General features: G+C 48.4%; 1 protein-coding gene across 1 annotated transcript in view; it reads right to left on the reverse strand.

Moving 5' to 3' along the window:
- The window catches only part of LOC143274513 (uncharacterized), a 1199417-nt gene that overhangs the window by 944134 nt on the left and 231821 nt on the right, over positions 1-23462 (reverse strand). The window lies entirely within an intron of this gene.

Genomic DNA, 23462 nt, shown 5'->3' on the forward strand with positions numbered 1-23462 from the left:
ACAGAGATAATAGGGGATTTGCTGCAAACACCGATGCTGCGCTATGATTAGTGAGCACAGCTTTACCCCCTGGCTGCCCATGGCCCCAAGCTTCCACAGCAAGAGACATGCATATGCATCAGCTGGTACACTTGCAGATCCTGCTCCAGGGGCAGCAGGCTCAGGGCCTCCTGGTCAGAGGCTCAGCACTTGGCTCTGATATGCAAAAAAAAAATGATTAATTTGCGGGCTTTGAGAATGAAAAATGTTTACTTCCCCGGTCTAGAAGAAAGCCTAGTCCTAAATCAAATTCCCTTTTGAAAACAAAAACAAGATTTGAGGATATGGTAAAGTGCTTGCCACACAAGCCAGAGGAACCGAATTGAGATCCCTAGCACCCATGTTAAGAAGCTGTGCCTGGCAGCACAAGCCTGTAATCCCCGAGGTGGGGAGAGAGAGACATATGGATCCCCAGAGATCACTGGCCGGATAGTCTAGCTGAATCACAGAGCTCCAGGTTCAGTGACTGACCTTGTCTGAAAAAGTGAGGGGGAGAGCAATCAGAGAATTCATTTGATGTCAATCTCTGGCCTCCATCCTTTCTCACTCCATTACAACACATATCCACACATATACACATATCTACACTTACACACACATATATAAATGCCCCCCCCCACACACACACACACAGTGAGAGAGGGAGAGAGAAAAGGAGGTAAAGGGCCTGGAAGCCAGCAAGAACAGAGCTGGAAGGGACCTCACAACCTAACCTGATCCCCAGCTCAGACATCCTCAGACAGCTCTTACTGGGTACCATCACGAGGCTGCCCGCAACCTTGCCTGTGTGCAGACAAGAAATGGAAGCTGCCACCAGCTGTGTGAGTGGCGTCTTCTATTGGTAAATCACTAAGCTTTCTTTTTCTGTTGTTATTAGTTGGGAACTTGATACAGTGTGTTTTGAGCAAATTCATCCCCTCCCCCAACTTCTCCCTCCCCCGGCCCCTCTTCCCTACTCAGGTGGTTTGAATGTCCCCAATAGGTTTGAACACTTGGTCTAATGGTGCTGCTTTGGTAATGTTCTGGAACCTTGGGGATGGACAGCCTTGCTGGAGGAAGCATACCACTGTCAGCGAGCTTTGAGAGCCTATAGCCTCACCCAGCTTCCAGTTTGTATTCTCTGCCTCGTGTTCACAGTTCAAGAGGGGATCTCTCAGCTTCCAGCTCCTGCCCTCACACCTGCCACTCACTGCTGTACCTCCCCAGAGTCACGATGGACTCTTACCCCTCCAGAGCTATGGGCCGAAACAAACTCTTTCTTTCCATAAGCTGCTTTTGGTCACGGTGTTTTCATCCCAGCAACAGAAAATCGGCTGTCACGTCTTCCCAACCAACTGTGTGTCTTCACTCTATTTTAAGCCCGTGGAGTGCAATTTGTGCTGCCGATATGTCCTTGAAGGTGTGCTCTTCCACCGGAGGAGTGTGGTCAACCCACCAAAGGTTAAATAAAACCAATTCTCCCTCTACCAGCAGCTATCAATTGTCAATCACTCCATAACTAAGGTTGGGACATTGTGTCTACCTCCCCACCCTCTTGTGAAAGTCTTGTGCATACCATCACACCACCGTGAGTTCACATATGTGCCTGCCCTGAGGTGTCTGGGAAACCCTCTTGCCCTGTAGGCATCCACCACCTCTCCACACCCTATTATCTTTCTGCCCCCCTCATCTACAATAATTCCTTAGAGTTGGGAAGAGGAATGTGATACAAATGTCTGATTTAGGGTTAAGCATTCCTCAGTCTATTATTAGCTGCACCTTGACAAGTGGGCTTCTGTGTTAATCACCAGCTACTGAGGAGGAAAAAAAAATTCTGTATGAGGATTGCAAGATGCACTAATCTATGGACATAATGACAACTCATTAGACGTTGTTATAATACTGTGCTTACTTAGCAGAGTAATGGTAGTAGTTTCTACCATGGGGCCTACAACCTCCCAATCCCAGGTTCTTAGCCCTGATGATCAGTGTCAGGTATGGGTTTCAACTTGTGAAGCAGGCCATAAATCCAATCAGAAAGTGGTTGGTTGCTCCCATGACATTGGTACCATTATTGCACCAGTGGGTATGTGTCAGCATATGGAGGCCAAAGGTCAACATCAAAATGTCTTCCTCTATAGCCCTCCATCTAATATTCTGGGACAGGATCTCACCAAACCTGGAGCTCACCATTTCAGCTAGACTGGTGTCTTAGGGTTTCTATTGCTGTGATGAGACACCATGACCATGGCGATTCTAAAAAGAAAAAAAAAATATTTAATTGGGTGGCTCACTTACATTTTCAGAGGTTTAGTCCATTATCATCATGGCAGGACATGACAGCATGCAGACAGATGTGGTGCTGGCTACATCTTGATCAGAAGGCAACAGGAAATGGACTGAGATACTGGACATGGCTTGAGCATATGTGAGACCTCAAAGCCCACATCCACATCCTTCTCCCAACAAGGCCATACTTACTCCAACAAAGCCACACTTCCCAATAGTGCCATTCCCTATGAATTTATGGAGGCCAATTACATTCAACCTACCACACCTGACTAGCCAGAAAGCCTCAACAAGTCTTCCTACCTGTACCTCTCCAACATTATGATTACAGGCTCATGCCACCGCACCAACCTTGGGTGTTGGTGATCTGAACTCAAGTCCTAATGCTTGTGCAGCAAACCTACTGAGCCATCCCTCTGGTTGTCAGTTCTAATGTCACCTCTGTATCCACAGACCAGAGAAACAAACGAGCCCTATGCTAAAGATCAAATAATAAGAATCCTCTAGGAACTGTTGAACCTGCCTCCATCTTGAGCTTGAAAGCCATCTTGTAAAGACAACTAGGTTCATTTAGGTTTACGATTAAACCTCTGTTTCTCAGGGATTATGTTATGTCCCACCTGTAACCTTAATTATAAATGGTTCTATACTGCCTGTTCCAGGAAATGGCAGCAATATCTTTGTTTCAAAAGGTTATTATGACCACCTATGAATACCTATTGCTATGACTACCTGTTGTTATGACTACCTTGCTATGACCCCCTTGCAACATGTCTTTGTTTCAGGAGGTCATTATGACTAACTTGTTATGCTTATGTTCTGCCCCTGCAACCCTGCCTATTTTGCCTGTCAAAACCCCATTTGCAAACCACCTACCCCAGAGCTATAAAAACTTTGTCTTCCTCACATCCAAGACTGACCTCTTGAACCCCACCTTACAGGGAGGCAGCCCATGTACACAAATAAAAATGCTTGCTTTAATTAATTTTGCCATGGTGATTTGGGTCAGTGGTATTTATCCTTGCATCTTTGAGATTAACAGAACATCTTGAAGTATTTAATACTACAAACCTACAGAACCTGGGTCTTGCCCAGGCAAGATCCACTCCGTATTATGCACAAACATGTGCAAAATCAGGTTCTCCTTTGCACCAAAGTGTGTTATGTGGCCAAGTGACAGTCTGTGAGTTTCTGGCCAAGGAAGAAGTCCATGAAAATGGCATGAGTGTCAATGACAAGTCACCTGCATAATAAGATACCAGAAAATCTGGGGCTAAAACACTCATTTACATGAAAAACAAATCAGTATGGGATGCATATTTCTTTCCTTCACATCTCAACACATTTGCCAATCAAAGCCAGAAGGCCCAACTCTGCCGAGTCCCCGCAGTCTCCGGCCCCATTTTCACCCTCCTTAGTTCTCAGATTAACTCTTTGCAAGACAGAGGCTGCCAGGGATTTCAAACATGTGCCCTGACCCTGCTGCCTGGGGAGATCTCTTCAGAGACAGAAGAGCTAAGAAAATGCATATGCCCACCATGCCGAAAGTACTTGTACAGACCATGCCCAGAACGTCAATCAATCATTTAGTCAATGTACGCAGTGAGGTTGATACTGTAGAGTAGCATGAGACTTTCACCCAGGGGCTGCCCACCCAGGCAAACATCCTCTTTAAAATAAAAGGAAACTACATAAGAGCCAGGGATCATTGGCTCTTGCGTAGTTTCTTTTTATTTTAGCTCCTTCTTCAGGAAGGTGAGAAGGAGGTAAGGCTCGGCAATGGGCTGTGACCATCACAGTTCAGGTTGTCTGGTCCATCTCCCCTCTGTTTTCCTTCTTCTAGTAACAGACTGTAGGTTGTCCTGACCACATAGATGATCATGTGACCCATTCCTGAGCAATCACAGTAACACAGTAATTGGTGAAGAAGAGTGAAGGATCCAAAGAGAGCCCATCAGGATCTTTCCTGGGATACCTACGTGAACATAGCAAGAGATTCTCAGGACTGGAGAGAAAGCCTCGGCCATACAGTGCTTCCCTTGTAAGCAGAAAGACCTAACTTCAAACTGTCCAGGGCTGTGTAAAAGAAGCCAGGCATGGTGGCATGCACTTGTAATCCCAGCATGGGGGACACAGAGCCAGCCAAATACTGGGGCTCCCTGGCCAGCCAGCCCAGCCTACTTTGTGAGTTTCAGGCCAGTGAGAGAGCCTGCCTCAAAAACAAAGATGGATGACATGAGGAATAACACTCTCCTCCACATAATGCACACTCATGTACATATGCACCCAGACACACATGAAGACACACACATGCATAACACAAAAGATTTTCTGTCTATATACATTGCTCAATATATGAGATTATAATGCCAAGAAACCTGTGTTTCCTCTGCCACCTACACTGTCTGGGTAGAATCTGAAAAATGGAGCCAATCAGAAACAAGAAATAAACAAGTGTATGCTGGCAGCTCCATCTTCCAGCTCCCTGATCTGTAAAGCTCATCTTTCCCCTATGAATGACCCATGATCCTTTGCAACTCTGGGACCAAACAGGTCTCCCTTGGTGTGACTAATCTGAAGTCCCCACTGCCACTGAAGGCATCCCGGCCTGCGCTGGCTCTCCTCCAGGAAGCACAGGTATGTATCTTTAATCACACTTAGCTGTTCGATTGGATATGTTTAGCATTTTGTACAAGTTCCTTAATTTTGTGTTTCTCCCTTTGCTGCTTAAAATGATTAATTAGCTTAAATTTAAAACGGATCCAATTAAAGCCAGATAGTCCCTATTTTTGTCTCACTTGTATCTGAGACCCTTGCTTTTTATCACTTGTATCAGGACTTTAATTTGCCCGTATTCCCCTCTTTATAAAATATTAAGAGAGAAAGTGGAATAAAATGGTCCAGTAATTGCTTGAGCATTGCAGTGAGGACGAGATTACAGGCTTCGCCAGAACCGAGCCACTAGCTGGCAGGCAAAACCAGCATGCAATCATCCAGTGTCAATTTGCCAGCTAATGTATATTAAGTCTGAATTTACTCGGCTTAAGGAAGTGAGCATCTGTAAGACATAAAGAACAAGGGCACTTTAGAGGTGAGACCTCAGAAACTGCAGCTAAGGTCGATCATTTCAGTTCCTGCCATCGGGGCAGCCAACAGAACACTTCCCATGGCATCCAGAGGCAGGTTTGCACCTGGTAAGGAATTGGCAATTAAAAGCAGTGTGCCCATCTATGCTCATGGGGTAAGAAAAGAAACCCAAGTGTGTGGTTCTGGGGAGAAGAAACTTACACAGAAATAAAGGAGTCATTGAGAGTGCAGACCTGGGGGCCCAGGAAGGTGCCCAGTCTGTGAAGGGTTTGTGGTGCAAGCAGGAAGACCTGAGTTCAGTCCTCTAGGACACACACACACACACACACACACACACACACACACACACACACACACACACTAAAGAACAGCAGCTGACAGAAAGCATCAGATGTTCACCACATCCAGCCAAGATGACTAGAGTACGCCAATTGAGAAAGCCAGGAAAAGGTACCCCATCAAATCAGGAGCTTACAATATCCAGCAGAAATCAACAGGGAAGTCCCACTGAGGCAGTCAGCTGGAGTTCCTGGTTGGGAGTCCTAGGCAGAGCAGAGCTTAAGCAGCTGTTGTTCTGAAGAAATGCGTAGACCCTGGCTATTGTCCTTGTCACTGACTCATCCCTAAGGGATCACTATGTCCATTTCAGGAAACAGGGAGAAACTGGGTCCTCAAAAAAAAAAGAGTTCACCCTGGTGATGCTCAACCTCCTTTCACCAAACTCTAATGCATCTAAAGATGTGCCTTCCAGCTGCCCACAGTGCGCTAAAAGCTAAAGCCAGAACCTGGGTTCAAAGCATGGAAAGGGGCTTCTCTAGAATGAGCCCCGCCCCTACTGCAAAGTGAGAACCACGAAAGGACAAAAGGAACACAGAGTGCACGTGATGTAACAGAAGTCAAGAGCTGGAGAAGAGGGGGCTGGCGAGACGGCTCGCTGTGTGAAGGAGCTTGCCACCAAGGCTGACAACCCAAATCCACTCTGTGGGACCTACACAGTAGGAGGGGCAGCCAACTACTGGGGTTGTCTTCTGAGCTCCACACACCTAGCGTGACACCTTTACATACTGACCCATCGCACCAGCACCCCCCAACTCCTTTCTTCAGCTTTTGACTTTTGTTACATATCGTTTGCTCTGTACACACTACAAGCCTCACTCTGTAGCCCAGGCCAGCCACGAACTCACAGAGATCCTCCTACCTCAGTCTCCCAAGTGCTGAAGTTACAGGTGTGAGCCATGATGTCTGGCTTTGCAGAGGTGTTTCCTTCTGTTTCTTTTCCCCCTCTCCCTTGTCTAAAACACACTTGCAATGTGCCCAAGTGTTCTTGGACACAGTTTTGGAAGCCGGCTTGGCCATTTGTCATGGGCAAGCTCTAGACGAAAATGTGACCTTTCTAAGCAAAATAACTCCACCACCCTCCTTTCCCTATCTTAAATGTCAAGCATCGCCGCCATTCTGCTACTATTTTTCAACAGGTGTAGAAAAATAACATCAGGAGCTAACTAAAAACCACATTTAGTCATTAAACATCAACAAGCGGGGAAAAAAGCCTCTAAAGTTCAAGGCACCCCTCTCTGCAATGACCGCTTTGTCCATGTGCTCTACTTCCCTCCTGACTTTTCCTCCAACAACTGGTGGGACAGGGTGAGAGTTGGGGCCTGGTTGGACCCTGTCTGAGCATATGTGACATCCCATGACGTATAGCAGGATAGGAAACTCAGCATGGATGCGTTTGTCTTGGAGACACGGCTGAACAAGATAGAGACTAAGTCCTACCACTGAGGAATGTCACATGTGCCACCTCTCGGGCTGCTGAAGGTCCCCAGATGAGTAGTAAATGAAGCCTGGGGACACTGCATATGAATCGGATCACAGTGTGGGTCACAAAGATGCCTCAGCAGGTAAAGGCGTTGACATCAAGGCCAACGACCTCAGTTCAAGGAGAGAATCAGCTTTTACAAATTGTCCTCTGACCTCCACTGTGTGCCATGACACATGTACACACACATACACTCGTGCACACTAACACACACACACAAACATACACACACAAAATACATAAATAAAGTGTAAAGAAAGAAAGAAAATGAATTAACTCATCCTCAAGTGGCTTCTTGTTAATCTTGTGGTCACAACAGGAAAAGTATTAAGCATAGATGGACAGAGGGCCCTGGGATGGAACCTCATCAGCTTCCTACAAGGCAGATTCTCTAGGACTTAGGGGACCCACCCTGCAACCACATGAGTAAGGCATGGTGCTGGCTGTCGAGTCAGGGCTTGGTCGGCAGTCACTCCTGGGACCCCCTTACGATCTCATCTCTCAGGCTCTTTCACTTTACCAGGATTTAAAGTAAGGAACCAAGGTCAGGACCCAGCCCCAGTCTCAGTGAGTTCGAATGCCCCTTCACCTTTTCCAACAAGCTCAGATTTCAAACTCTCAGTACCCTGCTGTAGTGCCATTTTGGGGTCTTTTGGAGCCTTCAGGAAGTAGGGCCTGGCAGATAGAAGTAGATCACTAGGGGTGGAATCTGGAAGATTTGACTCACTTGGGTCTGATTCTGGCCTGAGCTCTCTGCCTCTTGGTCTACACCCTGTAAATCTGTCTCCACCATATGTTTCCACCATTGTGTGATGGGGACATCATGATGGACTGAAACCAGAGTCCCAATAACCCTGCTTCTTATAGGTGTCTTGTCACGGAGGCCTGGACACTGAGCTTGCATGCCTCTGCTGAAATTGAGAACTGGCCCTGGCATCTGTAGAAGGAGGCCATGACCATGGCCCTGATCCTCAGTGGGACCAGCTCCTCTCATGTGTTCTGATGCTGGACCATGTTCTTCCAGAACTGAGCTTGCTGGCCCTTAGATAGTCACGAATTCCTCTTTGTGGAGTGGCTTGGAGTCTATAGAGACTGTCAGTATTTTAGTTCCTTTTCTATTGCTGTGACAAAACACCATGACCAACTTACAAAAGAAAGTATTTAATTTGGGGCTCACAGTTCCAGAGGGTTAGAGTCCATGACCATCGTGGTGAGGAGCATGGAAGCAGGCAGGCTGGCATGGTACTGGAGCAGCCTTTGAGAGCTCACATCTGATTCATAAGCATAGGAAGAGAGAGCTGGCTGAGAATGGCAAGGACCTTTTGAAGCCTCAAAGCCTATCGCCCAGGATCACACCCTCCCCAACAAGGCCACACCTTCTAATCCTTCTCAAACATTTCCACCAACTGGGAACCAAGTATTCAAATATATGAGGCCATAGGGATCATTCTCATTCAAGCTACCACTGTGGGAGTCTTCTGAGAATTTGCAGCTGAAGTCTCGAAGGGCGGGGACAATACAGCAGTCCTCCATGGAATACAGGACACACTATGACTACGGAAGTTGTGGCAAGGGTTGTTCTACTGGCTGACAGGCATGAGGACTCATCAAGTGTGCAAAAGATTGTGAGGGTGCATGTGAATCTTAACCCCTGGGAGGTTGCTGTCACTCTGTATTTTTGGAGAATATACAACCCTTTCTCTAGAGCTTGGCAGGCAGGAACCCTGACTTGGCATTGAGGACTGTAACGAGAAGGTCTCCCCTGCCACTCTGCCGGTTCTCTCTGATGAAGGTCCTTTCGCATGGTGAGTAGGGGGCTCTACTCCCACTGAAGATGAAAACTGAGCAATAGCTCAAGGACATCCAAGGCTTCGGATCCAGGAACATCCGTAGGGTTTAAATTCGGCTCGACAAGCCTAGAAGGCTTTGTTTTTAACCTCAGTCCAAGTCAATGAAACCCAAACTCTATCAACCGGTCTTCATCCCCAGAACTTGGAGCCCCTCCTTACTAGAACCCCAATAGGGATGTGCCCGGACCCACAGGGGTCAGGAATGAAGAGAAATAAAACAGAGAGCAAGAGAAAGGTAGCCCACGAGAATTGGTGGCACGGGTAAGATCGTTCCCACCAAGATCCTGCCCATCCCCAGAGTCTGCATCCTTCCCGCCCATCCCCAGAGCCTGCATCCTTCCCGCCCATCCCCAGAGCCTGCATCCCTCCCGCCCATCCCCAGAGCCTGCATCCTTGCTACCCATCCCCAGAGCCTGCATCCCTCCTGCCCTTCACTCACCCACTGGGCCGCACTGCATCATCATACACATTGAAGGCCTCTATCTAGTGAGACACCGAGGCTCTGAGAAGTCCCACCCACTGTCAGCAGAGGGGTGGCAGAGGCGGGAAAACCATCAGCCCTCTTACACCAATTTCCTTATTACTCAAAACATAAGTTCTTTTCCCTGATGATACTAAGAGAGCCTTGATAATACCTAAGGCTATTAAAAATGCTCCAAATTACTGTTTTAGCCACTTCTTTGGAGTTTTAACTCTGTACTTCACTTTGGGAATATTAATCACCCCTTTTCTCTGATGGGATTATGTAACCCAGACTGACCGACAGCTCTGTGTAGCAGAGGATGCCCATGAACTGCTCATCCTCCCCTTCCACCTCCCAAGTGCTTGGACCACAGGCCTGAGCCACCACATGATGCTGGGGTCAGGGGGTCCAGTGCACATGCGTGATAGGCAAGCATTCTACAAACTGAGCTACAGTCCACATCCCTTTGGTCCCTTCTTAACAGTGTTGTTATTTATTGCATTTTGCTTCACTTCTGAAAATTAGGAATTTTTATCAAAATAGCTATTTTGTGATCTATTGCTTCGTGTTCAAAGCTCTAGCTTTTCAGAGCTTTATAAATAATTATTTTCCCCTTTGTGGACATACACACACACACACACACACACACACACACACACACACACACACACACACACATCATGAGTCATAATCCCTTTGTTTAAAAACAATAATCCCTGCAAACACACACACACAGGAAAGTAAAAGTAATCTTCCAAGGGGGTGCTAGAGAGATGGCTCCACAGCTAAGAGCATTTGCTGCTCTTTCAGAGAACTTGAATTTGGTTCTAAGCACCCACAGCAGTTGACCTGCAACTCCAGCTTCAGGAGATCCAACACCTCCTTGTGGCCTCCATAGGTGCCTGCACTCACTCACATACACCTACCTACCTACCTACACACACACACACACACACACACACACACACACACACACACACACACACACACACACAAATAAAAAGGAAAATGAATTTTGAAAAAAGTAAGGGACATAATCCATATATATGGACGCCAGCATGTCAGTTTCAAATGTCCTGGAAGTCCCGCCCATGTGTTAAAGCTTTGAACACCCCCCACCCCACCTCCATGCCCCCACGCCTCCTCCACAGCCTTCAGGAGGTGGGATCTAATTGATGGAGTTAAAAATAAGAGGTTAGCAAGTCCTCAGCCACTCACACCCCTCTCCCTCTGCTTCTTGACCACCATGAGGTGCAAGCCTCTTCTACCACACATGCCTCCCAAACAATTCCCCAGGGCCATGTGACCAGACTGAGAAACTGAGCCTAGATCAGCCTTTTCTCCTTTCTCAATAGGTGTCTCTGGTGCTCTGTCATGTGACCTAAGACTAACCCAGCGGTGGGGTACAGAATCTGCCTTGTTCCTGCAGTTCCCATCACCTCTCTGTTATGTTTACTTGTTTACTAAGCCTGCCGCACCAATTAGGTGAGAAAATGTCACAGGGAAAATGGCGGTCTGGTGCCATTGTGTGGGATAGGGCAGGATCAATTTCAACTCAAATTATTAAAATTACACAGCCGTGAAGCTGAACTTACAATAGAAAAAAAAAGTAAATTATTTCTAATAGCAGAATTTTTCGGCATCTTAATTTGAGTAAAAGAAAAGGTTTAAATAGATTTGAGGGCTTAAATACTTCTGAGGAAAGTGAAGACAGCAAAGCCGGCATGTCTAATTCACCCAAAAGTAATTAACCAAAAGGAAGTTAGATCATTATTCCCTCCAAGATCAGTGGTTTAAAGGGAGCTGATTTATCTGAACTGATTGGGGCTTTCAATCCCAGCAGAAATGGAGACGGAGACGCTTGCTTGTTAAGGGGAACACAGAAGCGGAGGAGCCCAGTTAGACAAGTCTTCTTACAGAGGAAAAAAGAACCAGGGAAAACAGACGCTCACGCGTGCTCAGAAGCACACCCAGGACAGCGACACAGGAGGGTTTGGCGCTGCGGCTGCTGCTGCTGCTGCTGCTGCTGCTGCTGCTGCTGCTGCTGACCTGGGTTCAAACCTCAGTCTAGGTCCCAAGAGAGCTATCACAAGAGAACAGAGGACATGTTTCTAGCTAGTGTAATCAGCTCTTCGCAGCCAGGGGAGTGTGGGGGCATGGGAGCACATGGACACACAGGACATCTGACTCTCATGGGGGCGGGGGGGGGGGGGCGCCGCGGGGTAGCATCTGTCGTGAGTCCCACCCATTTCTAAGGCCCAGGGCTGAGTACTCAAGACTAAGAGAGAGTCAGGCCTGCACGCACAGATGGACACACACTCCACACGGATGAACACAGGGATCCTCACACTCCACATCTGAAAGCCATGTGTGGTAGCATGCATTTGTAATTCCAGCACTGGGGAGATGGAGGCTGGAGGAATCTCTTGGGCTTGCTGGCCAGCAGCCTACTCCATGCCACCTGTTTTAAAATCTAAAATGTTAGATCCTACAGAGGGGACCAGCCACCCTATATTTTATCTAGTTCCTTACACCTCTATGCTCCTAGAATAGCTCAAGGCAGTGGTGGACAATAAGATTGTCACCCTGAGTTACCTCATTTCCTATCTAGCACCTTCACCAATCTTCTAAACTCCGAGATCCCTTCCCATTAGGCTTATAGACCCCTCCTATCTATGCTGAGAAACCTTTTCCCTCTAAATTTCTAGAGTCCGGAGAGATGGCTCAGCAGTTAACAGTGCTTACTGCTCTCGTGAGGACCCACATTTGGTTCCCAGTGTCTACGTGGCACCTCGCAACTGCCTGCAATGCCAGTTCCAGAGGACCTGGCGCCCTCTTCTGGTCTCTATGGGCTCTTTGTGTATATGGTGCACATAAACTCACACAGGTGCACACATATACACATAAATTTAAAAATAATGAATCTTCAAAGGGAACTTCCTATGCACTGTGGATTACTGTAGGATCTCCTAACCCAGCTTCCCCTGCTGTGGGTGGCCATCATTACAAAAGGATGCTTCACCTAACTTATCTCTGCACATCTTTCTCTCTCAACAAAATCTTTATTCCTTTATTCTTTTACATTTTTGTGTGTGTGTGTGTGTGTGTGTGTGTGTGTAAAACAGAGGACAATTTATAGGGATGTGTTCTTTCCTTCCACCATGTGTGTCCCAGGGACCAAACTCAGGTCTTTGGGCTTGGTGGCAAGTGCCTTTACCAACATAGCCCTCTTTCTGGCTGCAATCTTTATGATTTAAAAGAGAAAGCACCTGAGGAGCAGTATGTGAGGTTATTCCATGGCATCTGTGTGGTCCTGCACATATAACATCCATGTAAACAGCTACATGCACACATATATGCCCACCTAAACACACACACTCACATACTCATTCACACACACACACACACACACACACACACACACACACACACACACAAATAAAATAAATAAATAAATAAATAAAAATTTAAAGAGCATTTATCCAAACTGCTCTACGTAATTTGGATGGTTCATTGGTCAAAGTTATCAGCAAGTTCAAATCCCAACAAGACTCCCGGGAAGCAGTGTGATCCCCCTCCCAGCTTGTTCTTGGCCTCCCTGTACCTCAGTGTCCTCATCAGAGGCCTGCAGTGATTGTCAAGGCAAATGACACCAGGAACCACCACCTGGCTTCATCTACTAAGTGCATACTCTCAGTTCCCAGTGTGCCTCTCACTGATCTAGACCAGAGACTTGGGCAAAACATCCTGCCCTACCTCACACGTTCTTTTCCAATAGGAAGTCACATGATGCTAGACAGAAAAGGAGAGGTGACTGAATACAAGGTGGTGTGCTCAAACAAGTTCCAGGTGCCACATGTGGTTTCCCTAGATCCATCCCATGTTGAAGATAACTCAGAGTCACCTATGAAAGGTAGTTGCTCACACCCCCCATACCAGGCCCTCTGGCACGCCATTATCCCTGGTCATGCTGCTCCAGACCAGGGTGGGGTCCCTGCAGATGGCTCACGTTGCTATTTGGGACCAGGTAAAACTGTCATTGGTCAGTCTCCATGGCTCAGCTTTTCTCTCAGAGCCATGAACAGAAGATTCCCTATACCTCCTGTGCCCTTTTGGAGCACAGTGATACCTCAAACCCTGTCAACCACATTGGTAGTTTTGTTCCAATCAGCCAAGCTGATGCACGTGTAAGGAAAACCAAAGGAGTCCCCAGCACAGGGCTGGCATTAGAAATTCAGCCATGATTGCCCCTGTGCCTCCCAGTGAGAATGAGGGACATGAAAGGCTCCTGGGACCTTTGCCAGCTTATACAAGGACTCTAGGAGTCTCTGGGTGGGACTCTGCCTAGTATGAATAAGACTTTGGCTTCCATCCCCATAATCACAAATACCAGCATGGCAGTACAATCCTGTAATACCAGCACATGGGACATGGAGGCAGGAAGACAAAGGCCATCCTTGGCTATGTAGCAACTGTGAGGCTAGGTTACCTGAGGCGAGAGAGAGAGAGAGAGAGAGAGAGAGAGAGAGAGAGAGAGAGAGAGAGAGAGAGAGAGAGAGAGAGAGAGGAGAGAGAGGAGAGAGAGAGAGAGAGAGAGAGAGAGAGAGAGAGAGAGAGAGAGAGAGAGAGAGAGAGAGAGAGAGAGAGAGAGAGAGAGAGAGAGAGAGAGAGAGAGAGAGAGAGAGAAGCCCAGAGGGGAAATCAGTGACTATTGCAGGCTGGGGTTTGGGGGAGGGAATTGACCTGAGACCCAGGGCAGCAGCGGGGCAGCTGGGCTGCAGATCTTACCACTGCTCTGCATTTGAGGGCTTCCAGCCTCTCCTACTTATTCATAAACGTGTACCAAAAATTACAAGAACAAAAAAAAAATGTTTAAACATTGAAGGAGAACTGGGCAGATAGCTCTATCTGTAAAACATCCTACAGGTTTTGCCACAGCCAGACCTTGTGGAGGCTTTTTATTAATGAGGCTCCCTCCTCTAAGATGACTTTAACTTGTGTCAAGCTGACATAAAACTACCCAGCATACCCAGAGATCCTCCTGCCTCTGCCTTCCCAGTGTTAGGAATACAAGCAGGCACCAGCACGCCTGTCTTTTTATGTGGATTTGGGGGATCAAGCTCAGGTCCTTCTGCTTACGAGGTAAGCACTTGCTGACTGAGCCGTCTCCCCAGCCCCCCATTTTTAGTGATGTCGTTGCTTTAACATGCCTAAACCCTCTTGTACAGGGTTTGGTAAGAAACGCCAGGTGCACACTTTACCATGACTGCAGAAAGGCATGTTCCCTTTGGTTTTTGAAATAGGGTCTCACTAGGTAGCCCAGGCTGGCCTCAAATTTTCCACCCTCCTGCCTCAGCCTCCCCCGCTTTCCCAGTGCCAAGATTTCAGATGTGCTCCACTACGCCCAGCTAAAGCATGCTCCTTAAAGCCCTGAGCCTGCAAGAAATGTTTGAGCCCAGGTCTCTAAAGGACTTGCCCAGGGCTGACTGTCTTTGTGGAAACTCCAGCAAATGATACCATGCATCGCAGAGGTGACCAAGGACACAGAGTAAAGTGCCTTGCTCAGGTCTTATCATGGGTCATACCACAAGCTCCTAGACCAAGTCCTCTGTGAGTTTCTGACAGCTGCCAGACAGGCAAGAAGCCCTTCTTTGTCACTGGTTAATGGTGTGTAAAGGAAGGCAGTTCTCACTGCAGTTCGGTCACTCACGGCTGATAGAAAAGCTCCATCCAGAGGCGGCACTGTGAGATGTTCAATGCAATCCCTCTGGAGCAAGAGGCTAACAGGATAAGATCGCTTCCTGTTAACTAGGTGGATTATGAGTGAAGTCCTGGGGTTGGGGCCAGAGATGAGGCCATCAAATCAAGAGCTTACCTTGCAAAGCAATCTAGTCCAAGCCCCGTGTTCTTGGGCCCTTCTCTCAAGCCTGTTAATCTTGTGCTGAACATGCCCATCCCCAGACACTTGCTGTCTAGGAATTTAGGCCATCTGTCCTTAATGGGCCGAGCCCCATGGTGCTGTGGGCAGCCGGAGTGGCTGGAGCCTGTCAGTCAGTGTCCGGCAGACTCTGCAGTGGGGAGACACTGAGGCCAAGGCCATTTCCAATAACAAACATTGCCAGGACTCACAGTCTCACCGGGGGCCTCTCTGGCCAGCTTACAAACTGGACAGCTTTCATGTGTCACTCTTATGCCGTTGCAGCTCAACAAGGCTGGGGAGACAGCTCCGTCCGTAAAGCGTTTGCTTGGCAAGCGTGAGACCTGACTGTGATCCTCAGAACTCATGTGAAATAAGCTGGATGTGACGGTGATAATCCCAGGACTGAGAAAGCAGAGAAAGGAAGGGAGGCCCGTGCTCACTGGTCAGCCAGTCTAGCCTAATTGGTGAGTCCTGGTAAAACTGAGAGACTCTGGCACTAAGAACAAGGCTGATGACATTCTGAGAAAAGATGCCAGAGGTTGACTCCTGGCATCCACATGCACACATGTGCACATGCAAATGCACACACATAAACATATAGAGGTATGAGGAGAGAGAGAGAGAGAGAGAGAGAGAGAGAGAGAGAGAGAGAGAGAGAGAGAGAAATACAGATGCTGGAGGCATGCCAGCATCTTGCCCTGTCCAGGGTGGTGGCAGCTAGACTCCTTCCAAGCAGCCTGGCCTCCCTGAAACCAAATAACTGAAGTCACTGCATCCATCACAGCCCAGAGCCCACCCCCTCCCTGTTCACACACATGTGGAATTCCCCTGTTCCCAAGACCCTTCCCAATAACCATAGAGGCTGAACCGTCGATCCACCGTGCACTTGCATCCAAGACCAGCAGGGTCCCCGTTAAAGGCCACTCTGTGATGTAAAAGTAAATTATTCAGCAAAAAACAACACGACCCACCTTCCTAAGCTGCCTTCAACTTGACTCAAACCAAGACTGTGAAAATGATCAGTGGCTGAGCTATGACGCTGAGTTGGAATCATCACCAGTTGATTGTGAGTGGCATTCTGTGGCACAGCAACAAGTGAAATGATAAAGATTCTTTTTCCTTTTTGTTTGGCATAAAACCTGCAGGGTGAGGCTTGCCTGTTCAGTCTGCACCATGATGTGCAGGAGGCTGTGGCTCTTAAAGGCACCGGCTTGAGGGAGCCACAAATCCAAGCACAGGGCAGCATCAAGTCAGGGGTTCCTTTACGTGAAGTTCAAAGACAGATGAAAGTGAGCTGCAGAGGAGGAACACCAAGCAGGGGGCTGTGGCGATGGTCCTGACCAAAGGGACAGCAGGGAGCCTTTCTGGCCTGGGAGACCCAGGAGCAAAGACGCAAAACCCATCCTGCTGTGTACTACAGGTATGTGGTTTGGGGTTTGTTTTGTTTTAATTTTTTTTTTATTTTATGTGTGTGTTTTACGTGTGTGTGTGTGTGTGTGTGTGTGTGTGTGTGTGTGTGTGTATCACACGTGTGCCTGGTGGTACCTGTGGAGGCCTGAAGAAGGCACTGGATCCCCTGGAACTTGAGTAGGAATGTTTGTAAGCTGCCATGTGGGTACTAGGAACCAAACCCAGGTCATCTGGAAGAGTAATGAGCGCTCCCTCCAGGCCCCAGTGCATGTATTTTACGGTATGCACATTGCGTCTCAGTTTTAAAACCTGTTTCCTGTTTATTGAGTACCTGCTGGGCACTCCCACTTCACTGCTGGCAGTTTGGCAGGTGCCAGAGGAAAGCATGACCTCCCATGATGCCACCGCAGCTGAGCCTTGCAGTGTTGCCAAGGAAGACAGACCCTACCCCTCCCTTGCCGCCCTCCTATGACTGCAGGTCACCTAACTTGGACTCTGTAACAGCTCCTCAAGCAATGGGACTTGTGTTCCCACTCCCAGCCCTGGCTAGAGAATGCAGAGAAAGCAGGAAACCAGGACAGGGCCTGGGGCTTCCAGAATGACAAGGCTCGGTGTGTCAGGACCTGGAGAGTGTGTCCACAGGTAAGGAAGTTGAAGGGAACATCAAGGCACTGACTCCGGTACCAACACAGCCCGATGTTGAGCAGCGCCAGGCCTTGCCAGAGAGTAATAGCATTAGGACCTGTTTGACTCACTGTGCCCCGCTTCTTCTTGGAGGCAGCAGCAGTTCCTGAGAATGACCACCAGATGGCAATGCTCCTTGTCTTCCCTTAGGTTCTTTCCAAAGACTGAAGCTGGAGACTTCAGGAGAGAAAGGTCCCATCTCTGGGGATCCCTGAAGACAACAGCAGGGACCACAGAGAAGCTTGTGGGGACATGGACTCAGGAAGGCATCCATGTTGTCCTTTACAGGGCGTGCCTAACAGACATCCTGCAAAGAAAGATCAGGCCAAGGAGAGAGAGGTGCTGAGCATCTCAGCCAGATTCGCCTCAGGAACAGGTGCAGATCAGGTCTCTGAAGGTTCAGACACAAGCCTGGGGAAAGGAGGCCCCCAGATACAGTGCTTTATACAGGAAGACAACGATGCTCCACCAGCCAGGCGGCAGCACAGCCTTGGGTAACCTGTGAGCATGGGGTCAACTGGGGTTCCCTCTGTGTTCCAGGACAGCAGCTGGCAGCCTGGTCAAAGCGACAAACTGGCAGAGCCACGCACCCCTGCCCCCATCACCATGGCTGGAAGCACAGATTTTTAAAGGCATGAAGGAAGGCATTTGTCCAGATAGACAGACTGTCTTTGGGGTCTGAAGACTTGAGCAAAAGACACCACTCGCCTTTGATACCTAACGGATGATCAAGTTCACCGGGCCAAAATGGGCAACGCTTCTTCATCCTGTTAGGAAAACCAGATGACAACCAGGCCTGCCTTTCCACCATCATCTGAGAGACCTGGGTATCAAGTGCTGACCCCACCCGTCTCCATCCTTGTCCACTCCTGTCTGTCTCTCTCCCTGACAGGGTCTCTTTCTGTAGCCCGAGTCACTACATAACCCAGGCTACCTTTGAACTCATATTCTTCACCTCATCCTCTCAAGTGCTGGGATTACAGGCATCCACCACCAAGCCCAGTTCCCATCCATTTTCTCCACCAAGTAAGTTCCCCTTGCAGCTCACGGTCCAAACTCCAATGGCTTCCCTGCATCATTCCTCTCTGTGGCAAGCACAACACAGGCCTCCGTGTGGGCACCATCCCCTGTCTAAACAATAACAGTGCCATTGACAGCAATATGTGTTCTTTTAAACCACATCTGCGCAGCTCCACTCACCCATAGCATCCAGCACCTGGACCTGCATGCGGCAAACACCATACACGCGTCTTCTTGCTGTCGGTACAGGATGCACACAGGGGTTGGGGGTTGGAATGCTGACAATGAGCAAGTGAAAGTGTTTTGAAATCGTGGTGCAAATGAACAGGGGGATAGATGGCTGATGGATGATAATACACCTCTGAAGAGCCTTAGAAGAAATCAATGAAGTACAACATCAAAGTCCCAGGAGTTCTTCACCGGCCGACTGATAGACAGGCCGCATCCAGAATCACTCAAACGTCTAAGTAATTAGAACATATCAGAACGACTCGGTGCCATTGAACTGAAATTGAGCAACACAACGCTTCTGAACCCTCCGAGGGCTTGGGGAGGAACACCAGAAAGATGAAAGTTGCCCAGGAAAGCCTCCCCACATGCTTAACCCCCAAGGATGATCTGCAGAGATATGAACTTGCTTTTGAACTCATGGCCAAAGTTGATATTTTTTTCTTCTAGATTCAACAGGTCTGCAGTCCCAGTTGTTGAGAAAAACAAAAAGCAAACCAGCAAGAAAAGCACCTTGTGCAGACTGTGTGGAGCCAAACAGGAGCCCCTCCCACATCTGAGCCCCACTTCTCCACCAGAGAGCCTTAGAGGAGGATAAACTGAGAGTCGGTGGGCATTTTTCCCACCCAAGGGAACCATTCAAAAAAAAAAGCTAACCAGCGCTCTCTGGGAGGATGTGGGGTGAGAAGAGGCCAGCTCACTGCTGTGTATGTGCCCAGATGCAGCCACTGTGGACATCAGTGCAAGGCCCCCACAACATTAAAAATGGGGCTGGGGACACAGCTCCGGGGGCGGAGTGCTTGCCTGGCATGCACAGAGCACTGGGTTTCAACCCAGCCACCAACCACGGTAACGTGGCGTGACAGGATTTGCCTGTAACCACGGTGTGTGTGAAGCAGAGACAGGAAGAACAGGGATTCAGTGCCAACATGGGCTGTGTGAAATCTTATCTCAAAAAATTAAAAGGTATGTTTACCATTTTAAAAAACACTGTCATGTGATCCAGCTATGCGACTCCTGTGTGTTTACCCAAAAGCACCACGGTGCAGACCAGACACACTTTCTCAGGGAGAGTGAAGACAAGAGTGCTAAAAAGAAAAGGCCTGGGACACCCTCCTACTGCCCCCTGAGTGTGAGCTGCCTTCCTAAACCTGGGAAGTAGAAGCAGGATGCAGGGGCCAAGGCTTTCTGCAGGAGATGGGCAGTATGGGGAAGAGTCTTTGTGCCCATCTAAGGAACCCACTGTCTGATACCGCCTGGAGATAAGACTCCATCTTCTGGATTTGGAGAGCAAAATAAAGACGAGTCAGAGACTTGAACATGTGCAAGGAAGCAACCGAGTGTGAAGGGCCTGATGGTCTCACCAGTGGGCATGGAACCTAGGCCCAGGCACATGACCCCAGTGTGGTTGAAGTATCCAATAGACACCTCCCACACAACCACAGCCTGGCATCTGTGGAGCTAGGCCTGATATCCTGGGTTCCTTATCATCAAGAAATGGACATTGCCTCTTATAAAACTGAGAGGTAAGGCAGAAAGGTGTGCTCTGGGCAACCACAAAGGACCTGAGTTCGATTCCCTGGAACCCATGCACAAGGCCAGACATGGTGGCAGGTACATGTAATCCTAGACCTGGAGAGGCAACAACAGACAGGTCCCTGGGATGAACTACTTGGTAAGTTCCAGAAATCTGAGAGACCTTGTCTGGAAAAAAAAAAATGGGTGACTCTCAAAAAAATGCTTGAGAGTGAACTCTGGCCTCCATATACCATCATACCATCATACATATCCATGCACACCCATACACACACACATGCCCACAAACACAAACACTCAGGAAGGAATGGAGGAAGGAAACTGCCCCTTGTGCTGGAATACTTTCCTGCTGTCTTTAAACCATCAACCTTCAGCAACCTGGACTGTGGCCTAATGCAGTGGATACACTGGGTAGGTGTGAAAGTGGGTGCAAGGCTCTGCATGCACGTGACAAGCTGGGGTGACACTGGAGCTCACACGTGGACTCTGATAAAGAAGTCACCAGGCTTACGCCAGGCTGTACACTTAGAGCTGCACAGATGCACGGCACCCTGGGCCTGGAAGGACATCGCCTGCACTGATGGGTTTTCCTTCTCGGGGCCTCAGTCCTCCCAACCCAGCTTGTAGACAAGATGACCGCTCCCACAGCCTGCAGCCCTTCTTGTGCTGTGGGACAAAGGCAGAATTCTTACCGTGGCCTGGCCCTAAGGACCCTCTGGTATCATTTAGAATACCCTCCCTCCTCTCTGAGCTCCAGAACTCTGGCAGGCTTCTCACAGTTCTCTGAGAAGACCCCAGGAATAAGACCCCATAATAATGTCTTTGCACATGCCCAATGCTCTGTGTAACTCCAGAGCTCAGCTCATGTGTTCCCACTGGGAGAAGCTCACATGTCTCCACCATCTGAGCCAGGTTTTAACGTAATATACATCTTTTCCAGAGTCACCATCCACCACATGGAGCATGTGTGTAGACACCAGCAGGGAAATCCACTTATGACTACTGCTTGCTCTGAACAGAAGGCTCCAAGAGCGTGAGTTCAGAAGCATTATGGGTCATATAACCACCTCAACAGGCACACAGGATATATAATGGCCACCTGACATCAGATGGATGCATGCAAGCATGCATGGATAATGTGGTAGGTGCCTGGTATCAGATTCATGAAGACATAGATTCATGAATGGCTAAATGCATGACTGCATGAAGGGATGGCTAGATGCATAGCTGTGTGGCTGGCTGGCTGCATGGATGGATGAATCATTAGATTTTATTGACAGTGTTTATTAAACTGATCATTTGTATCACTTAAATGAAGTTGAGCACACTGGATACAGTACACAAGGCCATCTCAGGGTGAAAGGGTGATGTGAGAGCCACAGGCAACAAGGCAGGCTGTGCTGACTGGGCAGCAGGCCACCCACATGGACACCCACTCAACCTTAAAACACCTCAGCGCTGAGATGGGCTGGACCTGCAGTGAGAGGTGGATCAAGGCATACAGGAAATGGGAAAAGAGCGAAGTCAGAATGGACATGGACAATGCACCCTGTAAGGAAGAGAAGGATGGGATCCTGGGAACCTATCCTTACAGCAATCCAGATGAGAGAGTGACTTCCCAGCAAGCCCTGGAGCTGAGCTCACAGTCTTAGGAGAAGCAGGGAAGAGGGCAGACAGGAGAAAAGTGCTGCAAACAGCGTGGGTCACGTGACATTGAGAAAGCACGTCATGTGGGGATCAGATGGGACCCACCACCTCCACGTGCCTGCACCACAGAGCATGAGTTGAGTCGGCACCAAGCCGAGGAGACAGGCGGCAGCAGAGCACTCCATGGGTGATGTCAGAGTCGCTCTTACCCTGAGAGCCCCCTCACACCCTGAGTGCTCAGTCACTCACGGGGTCAGAAGCCTTTAGCACCTAATACAAAGCCGCGTGCCAAGCTCACCCTCCCATGCAGTCATGTGGCAGAAGTGGCCCGCCTCAGTGCAGCTGTGCACCTGCTGACCAACCTGTGTCTGGTCCCCTACCTGGCCACCACCCCTGTCCTCAACTCCCCCGACTGCAGAGTCCTCAGTCTCCACACATGAGAGAAGTCATGCAACATTTGTTATTTTGAGCCTGGCTGTGTGAGAAAGGCCCCATGTCACTGAAGAACAAAACTTAAAGACGGAAGTTTGAAGCCATTACAAAGAGTAAGTGTGTCAGGTTACAGAGAGAAACACTTCTTTCTGTGCATAGTAAGGCACATGAGAAGGCAAACACTGCTTCAAGGACTTGGGGTAAGTCTTCTGCAAATAAATTCTATTTTCAACTTTAATTCTTAATGTTTCTATTTTCTGTATCACAGCACACATTAAATAAATGTTAACTTTTATTATTTAAAATAGCACCCAGCCAAAGACTGAAAGGTCTGATTTTTTTGGAATGGTGTATCATGTGACATTTTATTATGTGTGTGTGGAAGTGTGTGGAAGGGGAAGTGTGTGGAGGTGCATATGCATATACAGGTGTGTGTGGGTACCTATGTGGGTACCGTGCAGGTGTGAGAGAGCATGTGTGTGTGTAGGCATGTGAGTGCACACAGGTATGTGTACAAGCATGTATGTCTGCAGAGGTATGTGTGTGAGTTTTTACACATATGTGCACATGTGTATAGGTGTGCACGTGTACAGTGAACATGTGTGTGCAGGACTATGTGACATGTGCAGATGCATATGTGTGCAGATATACCTTGGGGTATTGTGTCTTAGTTGGGGTTTCTATTGCTGTGAAGAGACACCATGACCACAGCAACTCTTATAAAAGAAAACATTTAATTGGGGTGGCTTACAGGTTTGGAGGTTCAGTCCATTATCATCATGGCAGGGGGCATGGGGGTGTGCAGACAGACATGGTGCTGGCTACATCAGAAGGCAACAGGAAGTAGTCTATGACACTGAGCAAAACTTAAGCAAGAGACCTCAAAGCCCGCCCCCACAGTGACACACTTCCTTCAACAAGGCCACACCTCCCAATAGTGCCACTTCCTATGAGCTTAACGGGGCCAAATACATTCAATCTCCCACACATGTTGTTAATGCCCACAACAGACCCTCATTGCCCTAGGAGCTCCTCCTCACCACTAACACACACAGATTC

The sequence above is a fragment of the Peromyscus maniculatus genome, chromosome 8 (assembly GCF_049852395.1).
Source record: "Peromyscus maniculatus bairdii isolate BWxNUB_F1_BW_parent chromosome 8, HU_Pman_BW_mat_3.1, whole genome shotgun sequence".
In the NCBI taxonomy this organism is placed as follows: domain Eukaryota; kingdom Metazoa; phylum Chordata; class Mammalia; order Rodentia; family Cricetidae; genus Peromyscus; species Peromyscus maniculatus.